We start from the raw sequence: 5,946 nt of genomic DNA, 5'->3' as shown, positions 1-5,946 counted from the left end.
CCACCAATCAAAATTATGCAATTAAATAAAAATCGTAGTTCGTTTCAGTGCTAGCTGTTCCCACAACCTTAGATTTTTGCGATTTCATCTTTCCTTTAGCCTTACATTACGGTGATCATGGAGTGCTAGGGTGCTTTAATCCCACTAGGTAGATCTTGGCCCTTATGACTTTGTGGAGGAGTCAGTGCGGCCCGCGGACTAAAAAGTTTGGAGACCCCTGCTCTAAGGGACTGTGTAGCAGCGGAATTGCAGCATTGATAGGATTCCGCCGGCCGGGGTGGCCGAGCGGTTCTAGGCGCTACAGTCTGGAACCGGGTGACCACTACGGTCGCAGGTTCGAATCCTGCCTCCGGCATGGATGTGTGTGATGTCCTTAGGTTAGTTAGGGTTAAGTAGTTCTAAGTTCTAGGGGACTGATGACCTCAGAAGTTAAGTCCCATAGTGCTCAGAGCCATTTGAACCATTTTTTGATTGGATTGCGATGTGCTTAAACCTTTGTTTGCGAACCAGTGGGCATCGCCTTCGGTCGTTCTGTGGGAGCCATCGGCTGGGATACGACGCTGTGCGGATTCCAGATTCCAGAGCTACCGCCTGTCCACAGACTCGTCGATTCCTTCCCTTTACCCCGCCCAGAAGATCTGATACACAAACTTGGGCAACGTCATTCTTTCTCAAAAATTCATTTACTGGATGAGGCGTCCAAGAAGATTTTTGCGATCAATAGCCATCAGGTTCCACTTAAATGTCAAAGTGCCATCCTATGCTAATTATTCGGACGACATGGCCGTCTCTGACCGTACACCAGCTGAATATTTGTGGTATCTGGAAGCATTGTTGAAAGTGTTATGAGAGCCAGGCTTAAAGTGTAATCTTTCCAAGTGTTCCACTGATGATGATGATGATCGTATGGCATTGTTGGCCGGGAGGCCCCATGCGGGAAAGTTCGGCCGCAGTATTGCAAGTTCTTTTTACTTGACGCCACTTCGGCGACTAGCGTGCGAAAATGATTATGAAGAACACACAACACCCAGTCATCACGAGGCAGAGAAAATCCCTGACCCCGCCGGGAATCGAACCCAGGACCCCGTGCGCGGGAAGCGAGAACGCTACCGCAAGACCACGAGCTGCGGACAGTGTTCCACTTTTTAATACAGATATAGAGTATGTGGGTCATGTTAAGGCCTGGCCAGGCAGAAGCCGGCCTGCCGCTGCGACAGACGGCGTGGCCGGGCCAGTCAGCGGCCAGGGACGCCACACAGTCAACGGCCGGCCGCAGTGACTCTTTCTGCGTCAGCTGTTTGTTACACTGTGGAAGGAGCCGAACCCCATTATTAAGCTTGCATGCGTAGCGCGATTGTCTTGGCGTTAGGCGATTTGGAAGCTTCACGCGGGGCATGTTACCTTTGTGCGAGTTTCTTTTTTCTTTTTTTTTTTTTTTTTTTAAGCGCAGAAATGAGTAGCTCGGACGAGGGAGAACTCCTCCTCGCACTAGCGATACGAAATGGCACCAAGAAGAGATGTTGGGTGCACGACATTAATAGCAAGACAGAAAGCCTAGAGAATACCATCGTCTGTGTATTGAACTAGAGTCTGACGAAGATATGTTCTTCAAATATTTTCGTATGTCGTGAGAATGTTTCGAGGAACTGCACCGCCTGATAAAAAGGTAGCACCGAGAAGTGCACAACGAACTGGAGAAAGCCAATTGATACAAGGTACAGCTAGCCATTTGTTTGAGGTAAGTTTTACCATTTGTGGCCTCTTTGTGCTTCATACAGAAGTCATATAAATTATTTGTTTTCAGTTTTGCTGTATCATATGAAAGGTTCGGCTGAAGAAAGTGCTATCCCACGATGTAGTTACGAGTGGTGTGATAAATTTATCTGCAGTGTTTACGAATACAGCAAACGATAGTAACATCTAGTTCCGTATGTCCCGCTAGTGAGAACTTTCCACTAAATACATTGTTTTGTTTCATTGTATTCATAACATTGTCATTGAATTTAAACAAACATATCTTTGGTCGTTATATTATCTATTCGTTCTGTCGGCGTAATTTACTTTATCTTTTCCAGATACTTGGCTACAGGCGGCAGTCACCAGACCGTAGCTTTTTCTTTTCGCTTAGGAGTTCAACAGTCTCAGAAATTGTGAAAGAAGTGTGCCACGCAATATGGACTGTTCCACAGCCCAAGTATTTACCTACTCCTACAACAGAGATGTGGAAGAAATCTGAAGAAGGATTTCTAGAACTTTGGGGGTTTCCGAACTGCATTGGAAGCATAGACGGAAAGCATATCAGGTTAAAATGCCCGAAGGATAGTGGATCCCAGTTCTTCTGTTATGAACAATTCTTTTCGCTAGTTCTCGTGGCGATCGTTGATCCATACTAAAAGTTAACAGTTGTTGATATTGCAAGTTATGGACGACACAGTGACAACACTATTTTTGAGAATGCAGCTTTCTATCAAGCGTATATCGAGGGCAAAATTATTCTACCTCCCAATCAGCATCGCGTGTATCATACAAAAAGTTTTATTATCTCACCTCCTCTATAAGTCCCTCTGTGTTCATGATGCATCCTCTACGAGCTGCAAGACAAAAACCGCCTCACGCCGCTGCTTCCAGTGTGACAGCTAGTGATGGGGAGCTCGTGAATGAGTCGTTCAAATGAACGCTTCACTTCCGTGAAGTGTGAACTAACCACTCAATTTCAATGAACTGGTACTTCAAACTCTTCACAGATAGCACACTCCACACTTTTTTCTAGTTCACTCACTCTCTTCCCCTCTCCCTCTCCCACTACATCGGCGCTACGTCACCCATCCTCCCTTCACTTCAGTCCTCCCTCCGCTGCCTGTCGACGAATCGCGCGGGGTTTGTGGGGAAAGATAGGTTTACGAGGGGTTGGGGAGGTGAGGGGCGAGGGGAAGGCAGCGTCAGCTGCTACGTGCAGTGCTGACATCACTACCCGTGACTATTTGTGCAGTTGTACTTCGCGTCTACGGGTAGCCTACAGTTGGCCGCGCTTGCAGACGAATGAATATTAAAGATATAAACGAAGGGGCTGGCTGTGTGAGCACGCACAGCCAACATGAAAATAAAAGGTTTGTTAATAACACTGAAGGAGGGATTTTACCTGAAATCGTACCATTGACTACAGGTGACAGGTGACGTTTTGAATCTGGAGGGTTATTATTCTCAACAAAAATAAAATCTACAGGAAAACTTCTGAATAATTACTTAACGTAGGTATATAGACTGTGACAGTGGTAAACATACTCATTCTATTTTGGATTAAATTTTACGAGGAACATAAAATTGGACTGCATTTCGTTGGTAGCCCTATTTTTCAGTTCATGAATACAACAAATAATATTTCATTTGGCAGATAAAGATTTTTTTTGGACGCTTCATGAGAAAATTTCGAGCAAGATTAACTGTAATACCTTCTTTATATGTGACAGGCTTCTCTGTTTATCTTTCCTTTGTCCCCTTCGACCATGCTCTATTTAAGTTAACTCAGACGCTGTAAGAGCGTAAAACGTTGCGTGCACGTTACTGCATAGTTCGGCCATCTGTTGGTAAAATTATGAAGTATTAAGAAGCTTCATTGTACGAGTGAGGCGAAGCGAGCGTAGCAGCGGCTGAGCGGCGACTGGGCAACTTCGACAGGCTTCCGTACTTCACGAATGAACTACTTCATTTGAACGTTTCACGGCAAAGAGTGAAATGAATGAAGTAGTTCACTGGAATGAACGAGTTCGACCCATCTCTAGTGACAGCAGAGCAGTTGAGTGCGCCAACAGAGGCAAGCAGCCGCTCCGGCTTGCGGCGAATCTGTCATCTGTGACAAACCGGCGGCGGCCGGTGCGGCAGGCCGGCTGCCGGTGCGTCAGAGCCGCACTCTGTGTGACCGCCGCCATACAGTAACGAGCGATACAACAGTGCGGCCTGCAGGCTGCGGTTCAAGGCCACAGGCCGGACGGACAGGCCGCATTCTGTCTGGCCAGGCCTTTACTAATGCCTACGGCACTCATCCGTCTGCGTCGCATTTGTGTGCCATACAAGACTTGCCTGTCCCCACAAATGTAACGGAACTGCAAGCAGTCACAGGAAAACTGGCATTATTACATTCGTTTCATACTCAACATCGCACAGTTGGCAGCTTCATTCAGCTGCTTGTGCCACAAGGGCTTTCCTTTTGTTTGGTCTGGTGGTAGTCAGAGCAAAAAATGGTTCAAATGGCTCTGAGCACTATGGGACTCAACTGCTGTGGTCATAAGTCCCCTAGAACTTAGAACTACTTAAACCTAACTAACCTAAGGACATCACACACATCCATGCCCGAGGCAGGATTCGAACCTGCGACCGTAGCGGTCGTGCTGTTCCAGACCGTAGCGCCTTTAACCGCTCGGCCACTCCGGCCGGCATAGTCAGAGCACTTTGCAGCGTTTAAAGAATGCACTGTTAAATGACCAGTGTCTCATACACTTCGACCCCTCCACACTTATCGTTCTTGCAGTGGATGCTTCGTCTTATGGTGTCGTGCGGTGTTGTCACACCATGCGGCCTACACAAACATACTAACTGGCTTTGCGTCGAAGACGTTGAATAAGGCACAATGTAATTACTGTCAGTTGGAAAAAGAGCCTGTCGATATCATTTACAGGGTTACTCAGTTCCATCAGTATTTATACGGAAGCTGCTTTTACGTGTTTGCAGATCACAGGCTGTTGACGTCCCTGTTTCGTTCCTCTCAGCCTGTTACTGCTCGAGCAGGACTGTAGCTACAGCGGTGGGCCTTATTTTTGTCTAATTCCCAATATCAACTGACATATAGGCCCATCACTAAGCATTCGAATGCTGACTTACTGTCACAGCTATTAGTGGGCCCCAGCACCAAGTTTGATTCGTCGGAGGGTTCCTGCTTCCACGTAAACTCTCAGAAGATAAGCATGTTGGAAGAATTTCCTGTGACTTTTCGCCGATTGACGAGGAAACAGCATTGGACCCGACTTTGAGTGTGGTTCTGGGCTCGTTTGCCATGGGTGGTATTATAACTAGGAATAACGCAATAAAATATATCACCGTTCTATGGTTTATCGACACATCATTAATATAGCTAATTCTGTTACCACGTGCCAATTTGTACGAGAGTCACTCCAACAGAAATGCGCACTATATATTTTTTTTAAATCCATCTTTTATTCTACATGTTTGAAAGTTTTACAATGTGTAGATACATCCTTTAGGAACAATATTTTCGTTTTTCCACATAATTTCCATCCCTGTCAACTGCCTTACGCCATCTTGGAACAAGCGCCTGTATACTCGCACGGTAAAATTCTGGACCAACCTGTTGGAGCCACTGTTTGGTGCACAACGAAGTCATTCAAACCTTGTTCCACGAAGAGAGTCTTTCAGTTTCCCAAAGAGATGATAGTCACATGGAGGCAGGTCAGGACTGTAAGGCGGGTTTTTCATTGTTGTCCATCCGAGTTTTGTGATCGCGTCCATGGTTTTTTGAGTGACATGTGGCCATGCATTGTCGTGCAACAGCAAAACATCCTGCTTTTGCCGATGTGGTCGAACACGACTCAGTCGAGCTTGAAGTTTTTTCAGTGTCGTCACAAATGCATCAGAATTTGTGGTGGTTCCACTTGGTATGATGTCCACAAGCACGAGTCCTTCAGAATCGGAAAACACCGTAGCCATAACTTTTCCAGCACAAGGCGTGGTTTTGAATTTTTTTTTTCTTAGGTGAATTTGCATGATGCCACTCCATTGATTGCCTCTTCGTCTCTGGTGAAAAATGATGGAGCCATGTTTCATCACCTGTCACAATTCTTCCAAGAAATTCATCTCCACCATTCTCGTACTGTTCCAAAAGTTCGCTGCATACCGTTTTTCTTGTTTCTTTGTGAGCCACTGTCAACATCCTGG

At 46.1% G+C, this 5,946-nt stretch overlaps 1 non-coding gene across 1 annotated transcript; it reads left to right on the top strand.

The window, feature by feature from the left end:
- Positions 1-271: 271 nt before the first annotated feature.
- Trnas-gga (transfer RNA serine (anticodon GGA)) lies at positions 272-355 on the top strand. The gene is given in 2 exon segments: positions 272-311; positions 321-355. It is a non-coding gene; the product is annotated as a tRNA-Ser (tRNA).
- Positions 356-5,946: the final 5,591 nt, after the last annotated feature.

Source organism: Schistocerca serialis, chromosome 5, assembly GCF_023864345.2.
Source record: "Schistocerca serialis cubense isolate TAMUIC-IGC-003099 chromosome 5, iqSchSeri2.2, whole genome shotgun sequence".
NCBI lineage: Eukaryota > Metazoa > Arthropoda > Insecta > Orthoptera > Acrididae > Schistocerca > Schistocerca serialis.
This window is presented reverse-complemented; position numbering and strand designations above follow the sequence as displayed.